The sequence below is a fragment of the Bombina bombina genome, chromosome 3 (assembly GCF_027579735.1).
Source record: "Bombina bombina isolate aBomBom1 chromosome 3, aBomBom1.pri, whole genome shotgun sequence".
Taxonomy (NCBI): domain Eukaryota; kingdom Metazoa; phylum Chordata; class Amphibia; order Anura; family Bombinatoridae; genus Bombina; species Bombina bombina.
In genome coordinates, this window is record NC_069501.1 from 1,053,312,401 (window position 1) to 1,053,340,026 (window position 27,626).

Consider the following 27,626-nt stretch of genomic DNA (forward strand, 5'->3'; position numbering starts at 1 on the left):
GTGTGCATATAAAAAAAAATTGTGCACAGTTTGATAATGGAAGCATATTGTAAAGGTTTTTTAATTGCATGCTTTAGCTGAATCATGAAAGTTTCATTGTCACTTCAGTGGCCCATTACAGACAATTTAAAAAATAATTCCAATTTAATTCCGATGATATTCTTTGTTGAAGAGATACCTAGGTAGGCGTCTGGAGCAATACATGGCAGGAAATATTGCTGCCATGTAGAGCTCTTGCAAATGGATAACAATCTTGCAAACCTCCTGCTATATAGTGCTCCATGAATGAGCCAGCTCCTAAGCTTATGTTTCTGAGAACAAAGAAAAATTGATAATAGAAGTAAATTAGAAATGTGTTTAAAATTGCACGCTCTATCTGAATCATAAAATACATATTTTGGGTTTTATATCCCTTCAAAGCTCAATACATTGTTACTGTTTAGTCTATCAATAGCAGGGTAGGACACACATTGACATATGTATTAAATATGTGATATAACATACAGATAATAGAATCTGCAGCAAAAGCGAGAAAATAAAAGTATGACTGAAATGTAGCAATCGCGTTCTGTAAACGTTTGTCTCTAATTCAGTCTCATATTTTAGTGTTTGGCAGTTTCAGTTCTGCCATCTTCATGAAAGGGACTTTAGCACTGTTATGTGTTGTTCTTGAGAGCAACACTCACCACTTGTAATCTGAGTGATGTCTAGCACGGCCACGCTATCCGTTAAAAATATAGGTTATGCTAAAAAGATGTCAGCTGCGCTAAACATTCTCTGGTAATGATGTTTACCATGGACTTCTAATACCAGATTGTGCGCTATTCTCAGTGTGGGCGTGCGATATTAGTAGTGCACCCTGCGTCATCAATAGTAACAGCTAATGGCTAAGATTAAAAGTGGAGTGATAACACTAACAAAGTCTGCTTTTCCTAGGCTGAATCATTCCTGCTTCTCATTTAAACAAAATGAGCGTCCCTGGTCTTATGTACTACTCCTAGTACAGTATTATGTGTTACTCCTAGTACAGCATTATGTGTTACTCCTAGTACAGTATTATTATGTGCTACTCCTAGTACAATATTATGTACTACTCCTAGTACAGTATTATGTACTACTCCTAGTACAGTATTACGTGCTACTCCTAGTACAGTATTATGTGCTACTCCTAGTACCGTATTACGTGCTACTCCTACTACAGTATTACGTGCTACTCCTAGTACAGTATTATGTGCTACTCCTAGTACAGTATTATGTGTTACTCCTAGTACAGTATTATGTGCTACTCCTAGTACAGTATTATGTGCTACTCTTAGTACAATATTATGTGCTACTCCTAGTACAGTATTATGTGCTACTCCTAGTAAAGTATTATGTGCTACTCCTAGTACAGTATTATGTGCTACTCCTAGTACAGTATTATGTACTACTCCTAGTACAGTATTATGTGCTAATCCTAGTACAGTATTATGTGCTACTCCTAGTACAGTATTATGTACTACTCCTAGTACAGTATTATGTGCTACTCCTAGTACAGTATTATGTGCTACTCCTAGTACAGTATTATGTGCTACTCCTAGTACAGTATTATTATTATGTGTTACTCCTAGTACAGTATTATGTACTACTCCTAGTACAGTATTATGTACTACTCTTAGTACATTATTACGTGCTACTCCTAGTACAGTATTATGTGCTACTCCTAGTACCGTATTACGTGCTACTCCTACTACAGTATTACGTGCTACTACTAGTACAGTATTATGTGCTACTCCTAGAACAGTATTATGTGCTACTCCTAGTACAGTATTATGTGCTACTCCTAGTACAGTATTATGTGCTACTCCTAGTACAGTATTATGTGCTACTCCTAGTACAGTATTATCTGCTACTCCTAGTACAGTATTATGTGCTACTCCTAGTACAGTATTATGTGCTACTCTTAGTACAGTATTATATGCTACTCCTAGTACAGTATTATGTGTTACTCTTAGTACAGTATTATGTGTTACTCTTAGTACATTATTATTATGTGTTACTCCTAGTACAGTATTATGTGTTACTCCTAGTACAGTATTATGCGCTACTCCTAGTACAGTATTACGTGCTACTCCTAGTACAGTATTATGTGCTACTCCTAGTACAGTATTATGTGCTGCTCCTAGTACAGTAATATGTGCTACTCCTAGTACAGTATTATGTGCTACTCCTAGTACAGTATTATGTGCTACTCTTAGTACAGTATTATGTGCTACTCCTAGTACAGTATTAAGTACTACTCCTAGTACAATATTATGTGCTACTCCTAGTACAGTATTATGTGTTACTCCTAGTACAGTATTATGTGCTACTCCTAGTACAGTATTATGTACTACTCCTACTGCAGTATTATGTGCTACTACTACAGTATTATGTGCTACTCCTAGTACAGTATTATGCTCTACTCCTAGTACAGTTTTATGTGCTACTCCTAGTGCAGTATTATGTACTACTCCTAGTACAGTATTATGTGCTACTCCCAGTACAGTATAATGTGCTTCTCCTAGTACAGTATTATGTGTTACTCTTAGTGCAGTATTATGTGCTACTCCTAGTACAGTATTATGTGCTACTCTTGTACAGTATTATGTGCTACTCCTAGTACAGTATTATGTGCTACTCTTAGTACAGTATAATGTGCTTCTCCTAGTACAGTATTATGTGTTACTCCTAGTACAGTATTACATGTTACTCCTAGTACAGTATAATGTGTTACTCCTAGTACAGTATAATGTGCTACTCCTAGTACAGTATTATGTGTTACTCCTAATACAGTATTACGTGCTACTCCTAGTACAGTATTACGTGCTACTCCTAGTACAGTATAATGTGTTACTTCTAGTACAGTATTAGGTGCTACTCCTAGTACAGTTTTTTTGTGTTACTCCTTGTACAGTATTACGTGCTACTCCTAGTACAGTATTATGTGTTACTCCTAGTACCGTATTACGTGCTACACCTACTACAGTATTATGTGCTACTCCTAGTACAGAATTATGTGCTACTCCTACTACAGTATTATGTGCTACTCCTAGTACAGTTTTATGTGCTACTTCTAGTACCGTATTACGTGCTACTCCTACTACAGTATTATGTGCTACTCCTAGTACAGTTTTATGTGCTACTCCTAGTACAGTATTATATGCTACTCCTAGTACAGTATTACGTGCTACTCCTAGTACAGTATTGTGTGCTACTCCTAGTACAGTATTGTGTGCTACTTCTAGTACAGTATTATGTGCTACTCCAAGTTTATTATTTTGTGCTACTCTTAGTACAGTATTACAGTATTACTAGTCTTACTATTTTTCAACATAAATCCACAGTGTTTGGTTAGCACCCTTATCTGAAAGAAAGAATAAGGCCAGGGAGTCTAATTTTATTTCAAAGAAAGAAGCAGGAATGATTCAGCCCACAAAGTCCAAATAACACCCTATTATTTATGGTTTATGTGATTTGAGGTGACAACTAATTGAAATTTAGATTTTCATCTTCTGTTATATGTGTGAAAGTCCTTTTAAAGTTATATTATTACTCTGATTAGAAATACTGACTTTTTACAAAGGGTTAAAGACTGGTGACTGGTTAAATGGGACTTCACCTGTTAATATACAAACCATTAATTTAATCAACAGCCTTAACAGTAATGTTCCTATAAACTGATAATACAGCATGACTGTTTAAGTAATAATTACAGATTGTTATACCAAGAAAAGTATTACAAATACACACAGGCAACAGTTCTTAGCAGCATTGTTAACTGTCGCTACTGTATTATATGAAACATGCACAATACAGTAGCACAGTCTAATTAAACACTTTGTTACTCTTTGTTTTTTTTTACACAGGAATATATTCACCAATAGCATCACAACAAATAGACGTGCATTTGTAATGCTTTGAAGAAAATAACTATGGTTTTGTTTCCCTGGCTGGGGGTTAATGGACTTCTGAGATGCCTTTGATCACCTTAAAGACTTACTTAGAGGTGACATGTTTTTTTTACACTACATGATTAGTGGCCCATCCTTGTCATGACTGGTGGGCTGTGTCATGGGCTGATACAGCTGCAGTTATAAGGGTGTGAGTGTGCTGAATTGTGCATCATGCAGGAGGAGTAGTGTACAGCAGACATTTTCATCCTTTTCATTAGCAGCTACCTCTGATGTGTAACATTTTTCATGAGTACCTGTAACCACAAGAAGTCATTTCAGTTGATGTAATACACTTGTATAATTAGAAAAGAACCGTATACCATGTATTGCTCTGCTGCAGGACTAAACTCTAGGGCCTGGTACATTTGTTCTATTTTTACTGCACATCAACTGTTGTTATCTCAAAACATGTAAGGACAACCAATAAAGTAATAAAGTAAAGTAATAAAGTACTATACCATGTGCCTACATTTTTAACATTCATAAACAGTTTTTTACTTTTTTTTTAATTTTTATTAATGACAGAATTTACCTGGCAAATTTCACATTGGTAAACTTTACTTAAACTAAATTCAAACTTACACACATTTACTCTTGACCATTATACACATGGCTTATGGAACATAAAGCTACAACAAAGCAATTTTTTTCTTTGTGGCATATTAAGTTAACTTCCTATCTACCTATCTATCTATCTATCTATCTATCCTGTATATATTTCTAGTTTTGAGTGTGCTTAATATTTGTAACTGCTGTTATTTCTTATGTGTCATGAGATGCAGGACACAGCATAGAAAGTACAATACTATTTTATTGCAGAGCATAGAAGTATAAGAAGTATACAGCTTGTACAACAGATCTAACTGGGTAACTGCGACATAGATAATAACGGCTATAAGCCATGCCCCCATCTGGTGACGTAACCTCCCACTCTCATCACATCTTCCCCTTTTTCAAAGGAGAAAGCATATATATTTTTTTTAGAGTACATCAAATAACAAGGTATACAAGAATCATACAAAAATAGTTTTGTTTTGTGTATAACAAATAACAAGTTAAAGAGAATATATATGAACAACAAGAAATACAATCCTGACTTAAACATCGGGGTAGACTACCCTAGTCCACAGTGACCATGGGATTATTCTGCCCATTCTTCTGGTCACTGCTCTAACTAGTGCTAATCCCGATATCGGGTTGGGAGTTTCACCACTCTTCCACTTGACGTCTTTTACATGAACTGTCCTTTAAAACAGAAGAAGGTGATTGAGAGTCTGCTGGAAGCAAAGAAGTATCACTGCTGTGATCTTGCTGAGGGGAAGGCACCCCTCTTAAAACAGGGGATCCCACCGGTGGTGGCTCTGAGGCATCCAGTCTTCTATTTCAACGTGTGACTATCCCTCCATCAGTAAAGAGTACATAAGACCTTGATTCTGGAGCGCGTCCTATTACCGTAGGAGGCGTCTTTCATTTCTTCTCATCCTCTGACACTTTGCCCCACATTCAGCTCCTGCAAGGGCCTCACAGAGTGATTTCTGTTGTAGAAGAATCGATAACCCCTTTTAGCCTCTTCATCCCTCCTAAGGACCTCATCCCGAGGAACAGAGCTGGTCAGCTGGAAGATACCCACAGAGGGTAAAGTGGTGTGAATCTGACATCCTAGCATCAGGTATGCTGGGCTAAAACCTGTGGCTTTGATGGGAGTCGCCTTATAGGCCAAGAGAGCTAGGCTCAGATTGCTTCAAAATTAACTTTGTTGTTTGAACTGCCCTTTCAGCCATTGCATTGGCCTGCGGGTAATGTGGACTTGACGTAGAATGGACAAAATCATATTCACTGCTGAAAGAACTGAATTACATGGAAGCAAACTGCATTCCGTCATCACTCACTAACTCCATTGGTATGTCCCAACAGTCGAACAAGCTCTTGGGATGAGTGATAAGGGCTTGACTGGTGATCTCATTTAAGGGTGCAATCTCCAAATACCTAGAATAGTAGTCAATCATGACTAGGTACCTTTTCCCGTGCAGTTCACACAAATCAGCAGCTATGTTCTGCCATGAGCCTGCAGGCAGCGGAGTAGAAATCAAGGGCTTCCTTCTTTGAGTAGGCTGGTGTTCCCGGCAAAAGGCACATTTTGAAACGTGGCTTGCAATGTCAGAAATGATCCCAGGCCACCATACTGCCGTAGCTGCCCTTTCTCTGCACTTTGTAATGTCCAAGTGGCCATCATGAATACTGCTTAACATCTCCTGCCGCATGCTAACAGGAATAACAATGCGGTTCTGGAACAGCACCAACCCATCCAGCTCCGTAAACTGTGACCTCTCTAACTGGTAACAACTTAAAGATATCCAGGCTGCCTGGCTCTCAGGCCTACCTTCTTTTATATATTTAATAACTTCTTGAAATTCTGTATCTAAACGTGTCTCCTTTCTTATTTGCTCTAGCTTCCTTGAGGAAATGGATTTGGATGCCATAGCTGAATCCACATACACTTTCACATCTGATTCCATTGAAGATTCTTCAGCAGCAGCCAGCAGGAAAGTGTATCTGCCACTACCAGTTGTTTCCCGGTACATGCACTGCCTGAACGTTGAACCTGAGCAGTCTCCAGACTTAATTTCTCTAAACCCACTAAGTAATGCTGGAAGCGCTCACAGGCCCAAACTGCAGCCAGACACTCTTTTTCAATTTGGGCGTATTTCGACTAAGCAGCCGTCAGTGTACGGGAACAGTAGGCGATGGGTTGTAGTTTGTTCTCATTCAGCTGCAGGAGGGTGGCCCCTAGCCCATAACTGCTCACATGAGCACTAACCACAGTCTTTTTAGAAGGGTCGTAGAACCCTAACACTGGGGCAGACCCCAGCACGGACTTGACCTGTACAAAAGCTTCTTCCTGTGAAGGACCCCAGACCCAGGCAGCATCTTTCTTCAACAACTTTGTGATAGGGTGTAGTACTGTGGATAAATCTGAAAAGAACCTTCCCACATAATTCACAAGGCCCAATATTTGGCTCAGCTCATGTACATCAGAAAGACTTTTCAGCTGTTCAATAGCAAGGATTTTATCAGGGTCCAGATTGATGCCATCTCCATTGATTCTAAAATGGCTTTTCTCTTTATTTATTTTCATCCCGGACTCTCTAATGGCCTGCAGCACACAGCTCAATCGCTGGTCATGTTCTTCCAATGTAGACCTATACACTAAAATATCGTCCATGACGACTGCCGTGCCCTCATGGTCCCTTAGGAGGGAACTCATCTCTCCTTGAAAGATTTCAGGAGCAGGAGATATCCTGAAGGGGAGTCTGCAGAAGCAAAACTGACTTACCGGTGTAATGAAGGTAGTCAGTTTGCGGTACTGTGGATCTAGAGGTATCTGCCAGAAGCCGCTGGAAGCATCCAGTGTCGGCAGCACATATCTCTCTCTTCCCTGCCTCATTCAGCCTTTTCAAGTCTACGCAGATGCGTACATTCCCGTTTTTCTTCACAACAGGCACAATGTGTAATGCTTCTGCAACTTGGTATTTATTTTGAGGTTGATAATAAGTAAATATATGTTGTAGGAGCGCAACTGCAGAACAACTGTATATGTTTGTTTGTTTCACTAGGCTAATGAATTCTTATTACAGAAAGGAACCAATAGAAGCCTTAAGTGAAGAATTGATTTGAATCTGGTAATCACCAGTCTCTAATAGAAGAAACCATGTAACTAGTTTCAGTGATATCCAAGACAGGCAGGCAAATGGATACAATCGAGTAATGTGAGAGCGGCATGAATTAACAGACAATATCGAGTAAGTTCAATCTATGGATATTTGAAGAGGTACCTTTCCAGCTTATGTGTGAGAGCCGGTTGAAGAGCTGTGTTAGTATCGGAGGATTCGTTAGTATACGTTACAGGTGATGTCACAAGAGGGTGTGGCTTAACTCTGGTCACAGAGATTCACGGAGTAGTCTGTAAAAGAAAAAGTACCTCTCGGTTGTGTTCCATCCAATGTAGCAGCACTTAGGGTAAGTAGATTCCTCACTTTAGTAGACAGGAGTTGAATGAAGTGGAAGAAGGCAGTAAGTAGAATCTGCTTCCAGTCAGGAGAAGGCGTATAAACAATCCATATAAGAATAATATATACAACTCTTCCATAAAGATGGAGATAGTAGAAACTCTGGTGATTTTCAGATAACTTTCTTGAATGAACAGCAAGTACTCAGGAGAAGTAATGACTGGATAATAAGATTCCCAGAGCAGCTCAGTGTGCTAGGCGTACCAAACAAAATTACTAAGCACCTGTGTTAGAGTGAAAGCAGGATATAAGGCAAGGTGGAAGGTTTAGGAAAATGATTGACAGATAGGGGAATGACTGACAGGCTACCTGAAACAATGGGGGCACACCAGTCAGTTGCTTCAACAACCTCTTCAATAACTCACATATTCTTCATACGCAGAAGTTCCTTCTCCACTTGAGGCATGAGCAGGAATGTAATTCTACGAGGAGTGGTAATGCTGTATGGGACTGCATCACTTTTAAATGATAGACGGACTGGGATATATTTTGGACATCTCTTATAATGATAAGCATTTTTTTTGTTTAAATAGTTTTTATTGTTTTAAAAGATAAATGAACATAAGAGCATCAAAAGCATGTACATACATATCAATAGTACATACAACAGGAATAACAGGATTAACCAGAGGTAGTATTATATAAAACAATCACATAAAATAAGGAGCACAAGAGAGAGAATGCTGGATGTTTAAGTCCATGTTCGGTGTCTGTTGGTCAATGATCTTATTCCCACCTCTCCATGGGTGGGTGCAAAAGTCCATTTGTTGTGGAAAAAAGACCCATATTATTAATAACCCATATAAGTCAGCAAACTCCTTAGTGTATAGAGGTTTCATCATCATAAATGTTCATACCAAAATTATAGCTTAAACATAGAATATGACAATCAGAAATGTTAACCAGATTATACATAGAAAAAAGAAAAAAAAAAGAAACTGTGTCAAGCTATCCAAAAAGGAGAAAAAGAGAAGAAAAAAAAAAAAAAAAGAAAAGAAAAAAAGGGAGGGGGGTATACACCGACAAGGGATAGGAGCGGGGGAGATTGGGAGGGTTCAGATAAGGGGAAGAAAGGGGGAATGGGCAGGAGGACATTAGTAGCACCGGTTACAGCTAACCCGAGGAACCTAAAGTCCCCAAAGTGTTTGTAGGGGGAATTACTTTGGGCGAAGTGCCCAAATTTGGGACTGAAGGTCTGTGGACCCGTGGACATGGGAGACATAGGACTCCATTCTTTTAACAAAATCCAGTATGTCCATCACTTGTTCCCACGAAGGGACAGTGCGTTGCAGCCACATACGCGCTACAGCTAATTTAACAGCTAGAAATAGGTAAATACAGAATAGTTTCTGAGGTAGAGTCAATTTCCTAGGCAAGATGTGGAACAGGCATGAACTAGGGGACAGAGGTAAGTGGATATTCCCTGAAGAGCAGTATCGGATTGATTTTTGCCAGAGCGGCTGAATCTGACTGCAAGACCACCAAATATGTTGGGGCGTTCCCAACTCCTCGCAGCCCCTCCAACATTTGGGTGAATTGGTTGCCGAGATTTTAAACAAGCAGATAGGAGTCATATGCCATTGTAGCATAACCTTGAGAAATAACTCGTACAGGGTTATGCAGTGTATAGCTTTCTTGGTTAATTGGACAGCCATCCGCCATTGTTGTGGTTCGTTTGAAACCATCAGGGAAGATTCCCATCGCCGTACTGGAGGGGATTTATAGAAAACTGGAGGCTTCATGAGCGTAAGATACGAGATGGACAGAAGTTTACCGGGAGATGTCATAGAGTCCCAGCGAACTTCCCAAGCGGTTTTAGGCCTTAGTGGGCCCGCACCAAAGCCCACGAGAGGAGAAGGCTACGTAGTCTCCAGAATTCAAAGTGCAATCGAGGAGGCGGATTAAACTTCCGTAGAAAGTCCTGTTAGTTTAGTAGCTTATCCCTTGCATAGAAATCTGCTATTCTAGTCAACCCCAAAGCGAACCATAAATTGGGATGGGAGTCTGGCAGTGACAATAGCAGCCCCCTAAGGGAATGCGATGGCGAGGGATGCGGCGCTACGGTCGAAAGGTTGCGAACCTTATCCCAAAACTGCAAATTTGATTTGACAATAGGATTAGTCAAAAGGGCTGGCGTCCTAGAGTGTTTAGGGATCCACACTAGATCTTGTAGGGTGAATCCAGCCGGGAGGGATGCTTGTTCAATCTCTGCCCATCGACTCTCCAACGGCAGCTTCCATTGGGTTACATGAGAGAGTCTGGCAGCCTCATGGTATTTTAGGATATTGGGGGCAGCCGCCCCACCAGCCAGAAGAGGTTGTTGTAGAATATTAGTGGCAAGTCTCGGAACCTTATTGCGCCAAATGAATTTGTTACATAGTTGTTGGAATTTGTAAATTGTAGATCTAGGAATCGGGATGGGTAGGGAGCGGAATAGGTAGGTAAGCTTTGGTAGGAGACTCATTTTGAAGGCCGCGATTCGACCCAGCCATGACAGTGACGGGACATTCCAAGTGTCGGTCGATTTTTCAATAGTTGACAATAAGGGATTGAAATTCAATTCTATCATCTTCGGAATACTATGTGAGAGATAAACCCCGAGATGTTTGATATGAGTCGTAGACCACACGAACTTATAAGTGCGTTTCAGTTCATTAAGAGTCCCGTCTGGAATGTTAATAGCATACGCCTCAGTCTTGAGGACATTTAGCTTGTAGTAACTGACTAAGGAGAATTTATTCAGTAGGGAAAATAGATGGGGAAGAGAAGTAATAGGATCCGACACAAGCACTGTTAGATCGTCTGCAAACAAAGCAGTCTTCTGCTCCGTGTGATGGATACATACCCCTCGGATTAAGGGGCATGACCGGATGGCCTCGGCTAAGGGTTCCATCATGAGGGCAAAAATAAGTGGGGACATTGGACATCCTTGTCTCGTGCCGTTCGTTATTGAGAAAGTTCTGGAGCAAAACCCCAGACCCTTGACTACTGCCGACGGGGTAGAGTAAAGAGCCGCGATTGCCGTGATGAAGGGCTCCGGGAGACCAAAGCGCCGCAGCACAGCAAACATATATTTCCAGTTCACCCTGTCGAAGGCCTTCTCAGCGTCCAACGACAGGGTGACACAGGGCAAGTGGGAACCATGAGCTTCAAGGTAGACATTCAGGAGACGTCTTGTATTGTCTGGGCCTTGCCGATGTAGGACAAAGCCCACCTGATCTGGTCTGACCAGCGCTGGTAGTAAAGAATTGAGGCGCGAAGCTAAAATCTTAGCGTACAACTTAACGTCTAGGTTCAACAGTGAAATCGGCCTATAGCTGCCACAAAGGGTCAAGTCCTTTCCCTGCTTCGGGAGAGTAATGATAGTGGCCTGTAAAAATTCGGCCGAAAAGGTTCCCCGTTCGCTTGCTAGCGTAAAGAAACGTCCTAGAATGGGAAGTAGTTGGGTTTGAAACTTTTTATAAAATAGATCAGAGAAGCCGTCTGGTCCTGGTGATTTAAAGGCCTTAAGAGATTTGATAGCTTTTTTAATTTCTATTAGTGAAATGGGATTCTGCAAAGAGTCAATGCAGTCTTGTGGGGCCGAAGGGAGATTCAGCGAGGCTAAAAATGTCTCAATATTCTCAGATGTTGGAGGGCTAATTGAGCCGTCCTGTTGTAGATTATAGAGGGCGGCATAGTAATCTGCAAAAGCATTGCCAATATCTGTGGGTTTTATAACACATCGTCCATCTATCTTCAGCATGGGGATGCGTGCTGCCGCCGTTTTCTGGTGTAACCTATTGGCCAATAATCTATCAGCTTTATTACCCTTATGGTAGTATATTTCTTTAAGCCGTAGAAGTCTCACGGCTGTCCTTTCGGACTCCAACTGTACTATACGGGCCTTAAGATCCACTAGTTGCTTGGACAGTGTATCTGTGGGGTTCATTTTATGTTCCCCAGAAATCTTTCGGAGGCTCATAGTAAGTTGTGCAAGGGTTTCTCCTTTGCGTTTTTTCTCGGCTGCTGCTATTTTTATAAACGACCCTCGGATATATGCTTTCAGTGCAGCCCATAAAGTGAAGTCGTCAACTTCACCATTGTCATTAGAAGCTAGAAACTCGGTAATGTCTTCAGCAATGGAAGCCTCCGTTCCAGGATTGGAAAACAAGTGAGGATGCAAGCGCCATGTTGCCGCTCGTTGAAGTTCTATGGAGGATCGTAAATTAATATATACAGGATCATGGTCGGACCATGGGCATTGAGGAATCCAAGTACGAGTCACACCATCCAGAAGACCCGGGTCGCAGAAGAAAAAATCTAACCGCGAATATGAGCGATGTACTGGAGAGAAATAAGTATAATCCCGAGCAGTCGAGTTAAGGGCACGCCAGATGTCAAATAGGTTGAAGCGGTAGATTAAGTGTCGAAATTGGTGCGATAATTCAGCCATTGGCTTAGGGAATTTGCGTGGGGTGTCCGATCGTCTATCCAGATTGGGGTCCCATATAAGATTGAAATCCCCGGCGAGAAGCAAAAGGCCCTGACGCAGAGTCTCCAGTTTCTGGAGAAACTTGCGTAGAGACCGAATGTGTTGCTTATTAGGTCCATAATAAGAGGCTAGCGTATACAGCGCACCGTCCAGTTTACAGACTAGAATCAGGTATCGTCCCTGAGGGTCAGAGTCGACAAAAATTTTCTCGTAAGAGACATCTTTATGTATGAGGATAGCCGTTCCTCTTGATTTCTGAGAGAAACTGGCAGTTTCAACTATCGGATACAATTTAGACTGGATGGGTGTCTTTGTACCTTTTACCCAGTGGGTCTCTTGAAGGAAAACCAGGTGGGCCCGAGCCTTGGCTAAGGATCTAAGGCAGAGACTGCGCTTAGTCGGAGAGTTGAGTCCTCTCACATTGTGAGTGACACAGCAGTATGGCATAGTTACAAATGTGCGTCCTCTCGCTATAGACTGGGGTCGGGTGGATTGTCAGGACAGTGGTGGGTAGTTGGGGAAGGGACAAAAAGGGCGGAGGACACGAGAGGAAAAGGGGAGGAAAAGAAGAGAAGGGAAAGAGAAAAAAAAAAAAAAAAAAAAAAAGAAGGATTGCTTAGGATAAATACAATTCAACACAGTCTCATGAATAAAAGAAGATAATACTGGTACAAACAATATTCAAGTTAAAACGTACAAACAGTCAAATAAGAGTACAAGGTGCGGTATATAAACAAGGTAAACCGCGTATGCAGTCTCTAGAATACGTTTCCAGAGTACTTTAAGTGGGGGGAGTGGTAGCCAGTGCCAGCTGGCAGTTTAGTTATTAAATCTGCATCATTGGGAGAGCTTGACAGGGGAAAGAAAGAGTAAAGTGCGAATGGAAGAGAAGAGGGAGGGATAAGTACACACACAGGCCCCGGATCCAGGGGGGGAAAGATTGACAGAGTGGGTAGAGAAGAAAAGAGAGGGTCAAGATGGGATAAAAGGAAGAGAGAGAAGAAAAAAAAAAAAAAAAAAAAAAAGGGGGGAAGAGAAGAGGGGGAGAGTGGGGGGAAATAGCATCAATTTCGGACCAAATCTATTAATGCAATAATAGTAAATGTTAAACATCAACACAACAGTGAGAATCTAAAGCAAAAGGGTAAACCAGCCCCCTGTTCAGCACCCCACCTCCACATCCCGAAAATCGCAGGTAGTTCGTCAACCCATCTAGTAGAAGATGGGACTGATAGTATGCTAATGGTGGAGGAAGCATGCAGCACAGGAGGGCCCAGGTATTGCAAAATATATCAGCCAAGATGTGGCTCCACATAACCATACAACATATAAAGGGTAGTACAATGTAAGAAAACATCAACAGTATTGGTATATTAGGCCATCAGCTGGCGGAATGTATCCGCCCCGCCAACCGAGTAAACTTTTGTAGTACCCAACAATAAAATAACCGCTATGGTAAAAACAACATATAATCTGTACATTGCAGTAAGTTCACGGCATCTTCAAGCACTATCAATTAAATACTAGAGAACTATTATGCCAGTTGGAAAGCACGATACTTCTCGGTGTTGCGGGCGGCAGACAATGCCCGAACCCATTGCAAGATAGATGAGGGAGGATGTCACCGAAAGAGGTACCGTGAAGCACAAGTGGCATATACAACACAGCATACATCATCTGTAATTTAGGTGGATTAGAAAGTAAATGACAAGTCTGAGAGAACAATGCATATGAAAGCGAGGTCACCACAAAATGGTGCATCCAGTGTTGCATCTCCATTATGCGGCCATCTCACGCTCTAGATAAACAAAGCATACTAACAATAAGAGAGTAGAATATGCTCTTAAAAGCTCAGGTGTTTCCCGGGCCCCCATAGCAAATAGGAAAAGTTATCCCCAGTAGGAGGTGAGACTTGGAGAGAAGAGAGAAGAAAAAGAGAAGGAAAAGAGAGAGGAAAAAGAGAAAAAAAAAAAAAAAAGTGGAAAAAAGAAGGAAAGAAAGAACAAAAAGATAGTGAGTAGTATAGAGAGTAGACACATATACACTTTAAAATAAAATACTTTGCATATATCAAACCTAAAGAGGAGGGAAAAAGTAGAGAAAACATTGAGCAATGGAAAGTCACTTATAAATTATATTGACAGATGGTTAGTGAGCAGTGGGGAGGTGGAGATGCTCCACCACCCCTATACCTCATGTGCAGTCATCGTCATCTGCTCGTGCCTGAGTAGTGGTAGCTAAGTCACTGGATGGTCTTTGGGGTAAAGGACCCCATTGTGGGACCATAGGGTTCAAAGAGCTTTGTAGTGGAGAGTCAGGTGAAGATGAAGATGTGGCACTCCATTTTTGCAGAAGGTTGTGACTTTGTTCAAGAGTGGTAACAATATACTGCTGGTTGTCCTTGAGAACAAAAAGTCTGGTCGGATGACCCCATCTGTACTTTATGTTGTTTGTCCTAAGAAACTTGGTGAAACTTCCAAAAGACTTTCGCTGCTGGAGGGTGTGGTGAGAGAGATCGGCAAAGATGTTAATGTCCTGAAATTGTTCAGGCAAGGTGGGTTTAGACATAGAGGCTCTTACTAACCTCTCTTTGTATGTGTAGAAGTGTAGCCGAACAATGACATCTCTTGGTTTATCAGTTGCTAGGCTTCTAGGGCGTAGAGCCCTGTGTGCCCTATCAATGAGTCCCTCATTTGGATTTGCCGGTGGTGCCAGATGTTTGAAAAATTCAGAAAGGTGGGTGACCAAGTCACTAGAGGATATGCTTTCAGGGATCCCCCTGAGGCGTAGATTATTCCGGCGGGATCGGTCTTCAGCATCCGCCACTTTGTTTTCTAGCATAATAAGCTGTTCCGCCAAACTCTGGGCATATGCTAGGACATTACCCTGTTCAACTATCATGTCTTCCTGCTTCCTCTCAATTGTGTCCACTCTTTCAGAAGTAGATGTCAAATCTCGCCGCATCTCAGCCAGCGAGGCAGTTATTTGGGACTGAAAAGAGGAGTGATGTGCCTCAAGCAAAGTTTGCAAAGATGATAGAATAAACGAAGGTGTCACAGTTGTTGGGGCAGCATCTTGGAGGGCTTGGAGGGTAATGGATACTAAATCTGATCCATGTGTTGAGGTATTAGTGCTATCTTGTGAATCTTCATTTGTAGATAATATCATAGGATTGAAATGGTCCACCACAGTCCTTTTAGGGCCACCTACCGGCTTTGGTTTCCGTTTGTTGGATTGTGCCATCTTCAGGATTTCAAATGGCACACCTGACAATTAAGAGCACAGGACACAGCTAGAAGATCAACATTTTATAAACTGATGTTGCAGAGTGAGCCAGAGTAATGTGTATATGTAGTAGGATCCGGAGCCTGAGGGGCCTCCCCTCCCCTTAGGCAATACAATTAGCAGCACATTTTAAGGTAGAGGAGTGCTGTTGATTCTCTTAAGGCGTTTCTTGTGTTTCACCTATATTGCTGTTGGTGTAATATAGGATTTCCAGACCTCCACTGGGGTAGTTGTCACTCAGGGTCAGGTATCATGTATGGCACCCTCCTGAGGGAGTGCCCCCTTTTGGGCGAAGCAGGAAAAAGGAGATGGGGTATGACCCGTCACCACTGAGGATAGCGGGAAAGGGAGGAGGGTGTCAAATCTGGCCCTGGGAATCAATGAAGTCTGGTATTACAGCAGTACTTTAGAATAATGTTCACCATCAATTTTGGCACTGAGGGTCTTATCCAAAAAGAAAAATACACAGCTGTACAGTAACTTGTAAAAAAAAAAAAAAAAAGGCCACAGTTCTTAATGTCAATAAGAGAGCTTTTGCTGCACAGAGGCTAATGTTATCTGATTTAGGCGTGTGGAGGATCAGTATAGAGCAAAGTGTCCAAATATGAAGGCAAAATAAATGAGGTATATTGCAGTCTACACACTGGTAATTAGAGGATTTCACATTATAAAGAGCGGCAGTAGAGTGTGTAAAGATTTAAAGTAATGGTTTCCATTTGCCACCCACAGAGTTGTAAGGCTTATTCAAATAAAATCGCAGTGAGGTAGCAGCTGTATACAATGCTTCAACAGAAGGTAGAATGATGGCTATAAAGCCAAATCTAAGGAACCTGAATTGAATGTCTCTTAGTGAAAGGAAGAAAAAAAAGCAAGTTGTTGGTTACTTACAAACTGCCACGTGGGATGCCGTTAGGAGTGTTGAGTTTCTAGTACCATAAAAAACTGGTTGTTAACCAGTATATTCACCTCTCCCAGTGTGCTTGGTAGTCCGGTAGTTCAAGGAGATGGTCCTGCAGTAATCAGGTGTAATTCCGCCAGTGAAGGCTTAACTGCGTGTGCCGGTGTAGGCCGCGACCACGGCCTTTCCTGTAAAATGGTCTGGAGCTCCCAAGCGGGTGTTATTTGCGATTGTAAATTTTTGCAAAAACGAGCAAGAAACAGTGCCGGGTGGTTGTAGTAGCTGCCCTAGATATGTTTTGGGCAATTTCGCTGTATTTAGCAGGTTATATGAGCTAAAATAACACTTTTGTGGCCAGAGCTCTGTCTCCACACTTCCTACCAGTTTGGCTGCCGGCTCCGCCCCCCATGATAAGCATTTTTAATCAACTTTTGGCATATGGTAAATATATGATCAAAATATTTTAATCTGTGTTTAAACATGTTTACTTGCATAAAATAAACCTCAGGAACTTACTCACATAAGAAAACCAATTTTAAAATTTTGTGAAAAATCTCCTGATATTTAAACACTGCTCCATTCTCGTCAGATATCAAGTTAATGAATATACTAGATGCTTTGAGATATCAGTGATAAGTAGATAAATATGGAATAAGATTGCTGTCAAAAAGGCGAGTGTGATTCTTTATCATTGTACATAAATTGTGACATAAGAATACAAATCTAAATTTTGAAATACAATTTTCTTTTTTTGGAAATACATTTTTTTCCAAAATAAAAATCTTTAATTATAAATACAATTCTTTTTTTGGAAATACAATTATGTTTTTTGGGAATACAATACAATTTTTTCTTTTGGAAGTACAATTTTTTGGGGGGGAAATTACACCTCTAGCATGTGTCAAAACACTGTCAAAACTAAATTATAGTTCCCATTTTGCTAAAGGATGTGTGATGTCACAGCATTCAGTTGAGTAGTTTGCCTGGGAACTAGCTGTTCTTTTCCTTTCAATTAAATGTGGAGAAATGGCCCAGTACATCAACATCTCAGGTAAACATTTTAACATGTATCATGTAATACATGGCTTAACATGCCAGAAGTGATTATTCTCATTTGCATCATACAACACTATACTGAGGAATATTGATTTTGTTGCTTAAATTAAAGTTTTCATGGTAGCAGCAAAAAACTCACTGTAGCATGTGGTTTTCTTTAAGGGTATGTTTTTATGCTTTACCATACAACTTGCTTTATCATGCCCAAAGTGCTTATTCTCCCTTTTTTTATAATTATAATGTTCTAAGGAATATTGATTTTATTAGTTTCCAGGCAAATTTCTGAACGGAATACTTGTTACATCACAAGTCCTTTAGCAAAATGGGGACTAGATTTATTTTTGACAGTTTTTGACACATGCTTGAAATGTTATTCCAAAGAAAAGATTTGTAGTTCCAAAAAAAAATTGTACATCCAAAAAAAAATAAAAAAATATTGTATTTTTAAAGAAAAAGAAAATTGTATTTGAAAATTAAGATTTGTAATTGTATGTCATAATTTATGTACAATGATAAAGAAGAACACATGCTTGCCTCTTTGACAGCAATCTTATTCCATTGTAAATTATTTAAATTCCCTGCAACCAATGCTGCAGCTTTGTGACAGCAGATCTGGGGCCCCATCCGATATGCAGCGTCGCCCACAGAAGCCGGCGACACCAGATTTTGTGCGGGTTTGGTATCACATATATACGGTGTAACATAGAAGCTACGCTCGTATATTTCTGCCTTCGCCCGTAGTTTTTTGGCCCATAGACTGACATACAAAAAACGCGCAGTTTGGTATCCAATATACAGCATAAGGACTTACGTGGCGAAAATGGAGAAATCTTACTCCATTTTCACCTCGCCACAAAATGCAGGCGTAGCAAGCCTTGCGCTGAGTATTGGAGCACCGTAACTCCCTAAAATGCCTGCAAAATAAAACCTAACACCTAACACATGCGCAATGTCTATCTACCTGTCAACCGCAATCCCCCACTGCAATACCTAATAAAGTGTTTAACCCCTAAACCGCCACTCCCGGACCCTGCCGCAACCTGCATTAAATGTATTACCCCCTAATCTGACCCCCCTACACCGCCGCCACCTATATTAAATATATTACCCCCTAATCTGACCCCCCTACACCGCCGCCACCTATATTAAATATATTACCTCCTAATCTGACCCCCCTACACCGCCGCCACCTATATTAAATATATTACCTCCTAATCTGACCCCCCTATACCACCGCCACCTATATTAAATATATTACCTCCTAATCTGACCCCACTACACCGCCGCCACCTATATTAAATATATTAACCCCTAATCTGACCCCCCTACACCGCCACCACCTATATTTAATATATTACCTCCTAATCTGACCCCCCTACACCGCCACCACCTATATTACATATATTACCTCCTAATCTGACCCCCCTACACCGCCGCCACCTATATTAAATATATTACCTCCTAATCTGACCCCCTACACCGCCGCCATCTATATTAAATATATTAACCCCTAATCTGACCCCCCTACACCGCTGCCACCTATATTAAATATGTTACCCCCTAATCTGACCCCCCTACACCGCCACCCCCTATATTAAATATATTAACCCCTAATCTGACCCCCCTACACCGCCGCCACCTATATTAAATATATTAACCCCTAATCTGACCCCCCTACACCGCCACAACCTATATTAAATATATTAACCCCTAATCTGACCCCCCCTACACCGCCGCCACCTACATTAAATATATTACCCCCTAAACCTAAGTCTAACCCTAACACCCCCTAACTTAATTATTATTTAAATAAATCTAAATAATATTAATATTATTAACTAAATTATTCCTATTTAAAACTAAATACTTACCTATAAAATAAACCCTAAGATAGCTACAATATAATTAATAATTACATTGTAGCTATTTTAGGGTTTATATTTATTTTACAGGTAACTTTGTATTTATTTTAACTAGGTACAATAGCTATTAAATAGTAAATAATTATGTAATAGCTACCTAGTTAAAATAATTACAAAATTACCTGTAAAATAAATCCTAACCTAAGTTACAAATACACCTATCACTACACTATCAATAAATTAATTAAATAAACTACAATTATCTAAACTAAAATACAATTAAATGAACTAAACTATATTACAAATAAAAACAAACACTAAATTACAAAAAATAAAAAAATATTACAAGAAGTTTAATCTAATTACACCTAATCTAAGCCACCTAATAAAATAAAAAAGCCCCCCAAAATAATAAAATTTCCCTACCCTAAACTAAATTACAAATAGCCCTTAAAAGGGCCTTTTGCTGGGCATTGCCCCAAAGTAATCAGCTCTATTACCAGCCCTTAAAAGGGCCTTTTGCGGGGCATTGCCCCAAAGTAATCAGCTCTTTTACCTGTAAAAAAAAGAACAACCCCCCCCACATTACAACCCATCACCCACACACCCCTACTCTAAAACCCACCCGATCCCCCCTTAAAAAACCTAAGTCTAACCCCGAAGTGGTCCTTACCTGTCCTGAAGACCGGCGGAGAAGGTCCTGTTCCAGGCAGTGAAGTCTTCTTCCAAGCGGCGACCTCTTCTTCTTCCAGGAACCAGCCAGCGCGGAGCGGAGGAGTTGAAGACCGTTGACCGTGGAGCTGAAGACCGGCGACACTGAAACTGAAGATTGGCGACGCTGGAACTGAAGACCGCGGAACCATGGAGCATGGAGGATCCTCTTCATACGATCTCCGCCGTACACTGAATAGGAATTCAAGGTACGCTATTAAAAATGGCGTCCCTTGAATTCCTATTGGCTGATTTGAGTCTTCAAATTCAAATCAGCCAATCGGATGAGAGCTACTGTAATTCTATTGGCTGATTTGAATAGCCAATAGAATAAGAGCTACTGTAATTCTATTGGCTATTCAAATCAGCCAATAGAATTACAGTAGCTCTTATTCTATTGGCTATTCAAATCAGCCAATAGAATTACAGTAGCTCTCATCCGATTGGCTGATTTGAATTTGAAGGCTCAAATTAGCCAATAGGAATTCAAGGGACGCCATTTTTAATTGCGTACCTTGAATTCCTATTCAGTGTATGGCAGAGATCGTATGAAGAGGATCCTCCAAGCTCCATGGCTCCGCGGTCTTTAGTTCCAGTGTCGCCTATCTTCAGTTCCAGTGTCGCCGGTCTTCAGTTCCAGAGTCGACGGTCTTCAGCTCCGCGGTCATCGGTCTTCAACTCCTCTGCGCCGGCTGGTTCCTGGAAGAAGAAGAAGAGGTTGTCGCTTTGAAAAAGACTTCACCGCCTGCAACAGGACCTTCTCCACCGGTCTTCAGGACATGTAAGGACCACTTGGGGGTTAGACAGGTTTTTTTAAGGGGGGATCGGGTGGGTTTTAGAGTAGGGGTGTGTGGGTAGTGGGTTGTAATGTGGGGGGGGGGGATTGTTCTTTTATTTACAGGTAAAAGAGCTGATTACTTTGGGGCAATGCCCCGCAAAAGGCCCTTTTAAGGGCTGGTAATAGAGCTGATTACTTTGGGGCAATGCCCCGCAAAAGGCCCTTTTAATGGCTATTTGCAATTTAGTTTAGGGTAGGAAAATATTATTATTTTGGGGGGCTTTTTTATTTTATTAGGGGGCTTAGATTAGGTGTAATTAGTTTAAACTTCTTCAAGTGGGTTTTTTTGTATTATAGATTAGTTTATTTAATTGTATTTTAGTTTAGCTAATTGTAGTTTATTTAATTAATTTATTGATAGTGTAGTGTTAGGTGTATTTGTAACTTAGGTTAGGATTTATTTTACAGGTAATTTTGTAATTATTTTAACTAGGTAGCTATTAAATAGTTATTAACTGTTTAATAGATATTGTACCTAGTTAAAATAAATACAAGGTTTCCTGTAAAATAAATATAAATCCTAAAATAGCTACAATGTAACTAATAGTTATATTGTAGCTATATTAGGGTTTATTTTATAGGTAAGTATTTAGTTTTAAATAGGAATAATTTATTTAATGATAGTAAATTTATTTAGATTAATTTAAATTATATTTAAGTTAGGGGTGTTAGGGTTAGGGTTAGACTTAAGTTTAGGGGTTAATACATTTATTATAGTGGCGGCAAGGTCCGGTCGGCAGATTTGGGGTTAATAAGTGTAGGTAGGTGGCGGCGACGTTGGGGGGGGGCAGATTAGGGGTAATAAATATAATATAGGTGTCGGCGATGTTAGGAGCAGCAGATTAGGGGTTCATAGGGATAATGTAGGTTGCAGCGGTTAAAAATTTTTATTATAGGGTTTGCGATGTGGGGGAGCCTCGGTTTAGGGGTTCATTAGGTAGTTTATGGGTGTTAGTGTACTTTATAGCACAGTAGTTAGGAGCTTTATGTTCCTGCGTTATCCCATAAAGCTCTTAACTACTGACCTTTTTTGCCGGTAGGAGTCTTGTCGGTAGAGGGTCTACCGCTTACTTCTTCCAAGACTCGAAATACCAGCGTTAGGCAAATCCCATTGAAAAGATAGGATACGCAATTGACGTAAGGGGATCTGCGGTAGCCTCGAGTCGCGGAAAGAAAGTGAGCGGTAGACCCTTTCCTGCCTGACTCTAAATACCAGCGGGCGGTAAAAAGCAGCGTTAGGACCCCTTAACGCTGCTTTTGATGGCTGACGCCAAACTCTAAATCTAGGCGAAAGTTACCTGTAAAATAAATATAAACCCTAAAATAGCTACAATGTAATTATTAATTATATTGTAGCTATCTTAGGGTTTATTTTATAGGTAAGTATTTAGTTTTAAATAGGAATAATTTAGTTAATAATATTACTATTATTTAGATTTATTTAAATAATAATTAAGTTAGGGGGTGTTAGGGTTATACTTAGGTTTAGGGGGTAATATATTTAATGTAGGTTGCGGCGGTGTAGGGGGGTCAGATTAGGGGTTAATATATTTAATATAGGTGGCGGCGGTGGAGGGGAGTCAGATTAGGGGTTAATATATTTAATATAGGTGACGGCGGTGTAGGGGGGTCAGATTAGGGGGTAATATATTTAATATAGGTGGCGGCGGTGTAAGGGGGTCAGATTAGGGGGTAATACATTTAATGTAGGTGGTGGCGGGGTCCGGGAGCGGCGGTTTAGGGGTTAATACTAGGATAGGTTTATTGCGGTGTGGGCTATGGCGGTTTAGGGGTTAATAATTAGGCTTATTGCGTTGTGGGGGGTTGTCGGTCTAAGGGTTAATACATTTTTTGTTATAATAATATTTAATAACTCTTCTACCTAGTTAAAATAAATTAAAATAAATACAAACTTGCCTGTAAAATAAAAATAAATCCTAAAATAGCTACAATGTAACTATTAGTTATATTGTAGCTATCTTAGGGTTTATTTCATAGGTAAGTATTTAGTTTTAAATAGGAATAATGTAGTTAATGATAGGAATATTTATTTAGATTTATTTTAATTCTATTTAAGTTAGGGGGTGTTAGGGTTAGACTTAGGTTTAGGGGTTAATACATTTAGTACATTTAGTATAGTGGTGGCGACGTTGGGGGTGGCAGATTAGGGGTTAATAAATGTAGGTAGGTGGCGGCGATGTTAGGGCCGGCAGATAAGGGGTTAATAATATTTAATTAATGTTTTTGAGGCGGGAGTGCGGCGGTTTAGGGGTTAATATGTTTATTATAGTGGCGGCGACATTGGGGGCGGCAGATTAGGGGTTAATAAGTGTAGGTAGGTGGCGGCGACATTGGGAGTGGCAGAGGGGTTAATAAATATAATGTAGGGTTCGGCAATGTTGGGGGCAGCAGATTAGGGGTTCATAAGTATAATGTAGGTGGCGGCCGTGTCCGGAGCGGCAGATTAGGGGTTAATAATTATAATGTAGGTGTCGGCAATGTCGGGGCCAGCAGATTAGGGGTTAATAAGTGTAAGATTAGGGGTGTTTAGACTCGGGGGTTCATGTTAGGGTGTTAGGTGTAGACATAAAATTTATTTCCCCATAGAAATCAATGGGGCTGCGTTAAGGAGCTGTACACTGCAATTTTGCAGGTGTTAGACTTTTTTTCAGCCGGCTCTCCCCGTTGATTCCTATGGGGAAATCGTGCACGAGCACGTTACACCAGCTCACCGCTAACGTAAGCAGCGCTGGTATTGGAGTGCGGTAATGAGCAAAATTTTGCTCAAAGCTCACTTCTTGTCTGGTTTGTAAAAATTTGTAATACCAGCGCTGTCTTTAAGTGAGCGGTAAGCATAAACTGCTTGTTAGCACCGCATAGCCTCTAACGCAAAACTTGTAATCTAGCCGTATGTGTTTAACTCTACCAAGAGGTGAAACACATAATTAAAGTACTGCCCAAAAGCCCCAGAGAAATGCTGGTCATGAGCAGAATCTGCAGCAGTAGTTGCACAGCTGTGTAGTGTGCCTGGTGCTGCTGATTGGCTCATTGGCAGTTTCTTCTCTGAGCCAGCAGTTCTCTGTGGCTCCCAAGGAGCATGTTAACTATGATTTTAACCTCTTTGTGTGCTGTTTGTAATTGTTTCACTACAATAGCCCTCTAATGCAGGAGAGCTCAATGAGTTCTCAATCATCAGACAGTTTATCCAATGTCCTGGTTAAAAATGAATTCTTTATTTCAGTTAGTGGTGTCTCAGACTTTTCAGTTATTTCTTATCATGAATGTAACCTAAACAGTTTCAATACCCTACTTAGGGTTAGATTACAAGTGGAGCGCTAATTTATTGTGTGGGCAAATTTTTACGGGCGCACAATAAATAACCATCTATCTGTATTTATCTGCATGAGTAATAGACATTTGTCTGCTGACCGGGACTTTTTCAAATCTGCCTAAATCCTTTTTACTACCTTCACAAAGGTTACCAGCTATATATTGACACTTGGGAACAAGTCATATTAGGTCATATGAACAGCGCAATATATATATAAAAAGTTGAAATATTGATGGAGGCGCTTGTTTGATTGCTTTTTGTCTACAGAGAGAGAGGGGGGCATAGCATATTATACTATGCTTGTTATCACTGCCACTATTTGAATTAATAAGGGATTCATAGCTCAAAGCTTGTTCGGACATTACTCCATAGCAGTTACTTTGTTTTGTTGCAGTAAACCATTTCCTTTTTGTTATTGGTTATTTGCTACCACAAGCTCGCAGTAGCAATTAGAACTCCAAAAATTAAGCAGAGTTCAGACCAATTGCCCCCACAATAAAGTGTGTAGCGCCTTTAATAAAATAAAAATATTAGCATTTTTTTTTAAATCATAACTGCAAAAAGCAGTTTTTAGTGGTCAAAGTGAGCGGGTCTGGGGTGTTATAATACAACGGCACTGAAAAGTGCCTTTACATAGCGGTCTAGCGAGGATACATATATATTTTAAATGTGCTGCCCATCGCTGCACGTCTTACCCTCTTCGCTGCGCTAGGTTCTGTGTTGTGCATGAAGGCATCAGAACCTATGCCTATGGAAGCTTGCTCTTGTGAGCGCAAAGCTTCCCTGCAATGCGAATGTAAGGTTGCGTTCACATTGTGCTCAACTTGTAATACCAGCGCACATTTGCGTGCACTGGTATTACTGAGTGGAGCGTAAGTATCGTGCTTGCGGAAGCGATATTTTGCACTCCACTCATAATCTAGCCCTTAAACGGACATTTAAACATAAATTCCTGTAACATACTATAACATACTGTATATAATTATACATAGCAACATAACCTTGATGCATTTTCTTTATTTACTTTGCCCACTTGTCCTTTAATATAAATCTGAAAAATATCCTTTCTATTTCCCCTACAGAAACTAAAGTGCACTATATGGAATTGAGAACCTTGAATCTCCGATACATTATACACTGATTGCTTGATATGTGAATATGCTCATTTATACAGTATTTGCCCCTAATTAGTGACAGCACAGGAGAAATGTTAAAGGGACATTGCACACCAAAATTATTTGTTAATTTGTTCATCATCATTATATAAATTGAATCCATCTGGATAATTTTCACAAGTATAGCAAGTGAAATAAAATAATTATTCACAGAGAACTCTGTGCTAACCTTGAGAGGGTTTCAAATAGTATATCCCTGGTTTTCAAACATACAGACATTGACAGTGTAAAATACTTTAAAAATAATTATTTTGTATGTAGATACCCTGCGTTTTGCAATGTAATCATTTATTTCTGATTCATATAAAACATTTATTTCATATTTTTCCCTTTACAGGTATAAACATTTCTGTTGCATTTATAATGTGAAGACTAAGTAAAATAGCTGCAGACTGCAAATACGCTTCCCCTTTTGGCAGCAAAGATAAGTACATGTCTACTGCTCTTTGCCGTTATTTTTATTGACAGAGCTACTAAGCTCCCTGTGTGCTGTGGGGGAGATGTCTGTTGTACACAGAATTCCAGAATCTTAACACAGATGTGTTACATTTTTACCTTCACTACAGAATGGCTTTCTAACAAAAAGAAAGCAGCAGATTACAGTCAATTATTGCTGTGTCCTAAATTGCAGGATGGGCTTGTAGACGTAAGGAAATAAGTGGTTTATGGCCTATCCATCCCATCCTACAGACTTAAAGGTGACAATGTGACAGAAAGACACCTACAGGCGATTATATCCTCCCACCACTGTCTGGCTTAGAAGATAAATAGAAGTCATACAAGGTGCTAATAGCCGCTTACTTCCAATTCTTCCTTCTCAGGGTAAAGTAGGTATAAAGCAGACCAATAAGCTATGTCATTGCAGTGTGAAACAATAAAACAGAAGGAGCTTTTAACTTTTTATAATGGAGTTATTAGGGGTACTTGTACAATAATTCCAACAGAACAGACCTTAGTTATTATATAGATTTCAATAACATCAACAGATTTCTTTTAGTGCCGACTTAATTTTATTTAAAAGCATGAACAGTTACAAAACTGACACTAGCTTGAAGTCTCATTTATTATTTATGATCAGGGGTGTATTATTAACAGACAGAGCCTATGCCTAGGGCAGCATGATTTATTGGGGGTGATTTTGAGGGGCAGCTGCAGTTTTATAGCATGCGTCTTTCCTACTTGTATCTCTTTTAAGGGGTAAAGAGGGGTAAAGTGAAGCACAAAAACATTAGCATTATTTTGAATTTAAAATTTCTGGCGCACAAGTGTCTTATTGTTTGCGCTATAGTCTATGGCGCACTAAAATCTGCGTGTAGGATAGCAAGCCTGCCCTAAATCCCTTTGCTCCACTTGTAATCTAGCCCTTAATGTTTTGTGCATTTATTTATAACGCATCAATAATCCCTGAATGTATAGTGGGTCTTTATGACCCATCTGTGCATCACTGGACTCTGGTTGTGAGAAATATGAGATCAATTTTTGGGGAGGGAAGGGGGGGGTGGGTACAGCAGATTTCCCAGTGCCTAGGGCAGTGTAAAAACTCAAAACACCATTCTATATTATACTATATTATTTGGCGACTGGCATTATTTTTGTTTTTCGGCATAGCATCACAGGCATAACTACTCCCCACTGGGCCCCAGGGCAAAGATTGTGGTGGGGACCCCATTTCAACATCTCCTTTTTCTGTTTACAATAATCAGCAGCTGAGCTTGCAGCCACATAGGAGATAGAGGAGCTTATTCTCTGTGACTAGGGGCCCAATGATCTAAATCTTTCCTCTCTAGTGAGAATATGTAACAAGTCTTGTCAGTACTGTGAGGTCCCTCAGATAATTTAATTTGAGAGCTGATTATCTTGTTATGCATGATTCTGGATGTGGAAGAGAAACACATATATTAGCTCCACAAAAATCCAAACAATAACACTGTGGCAGCCATCTTGGAAGCCCTGCC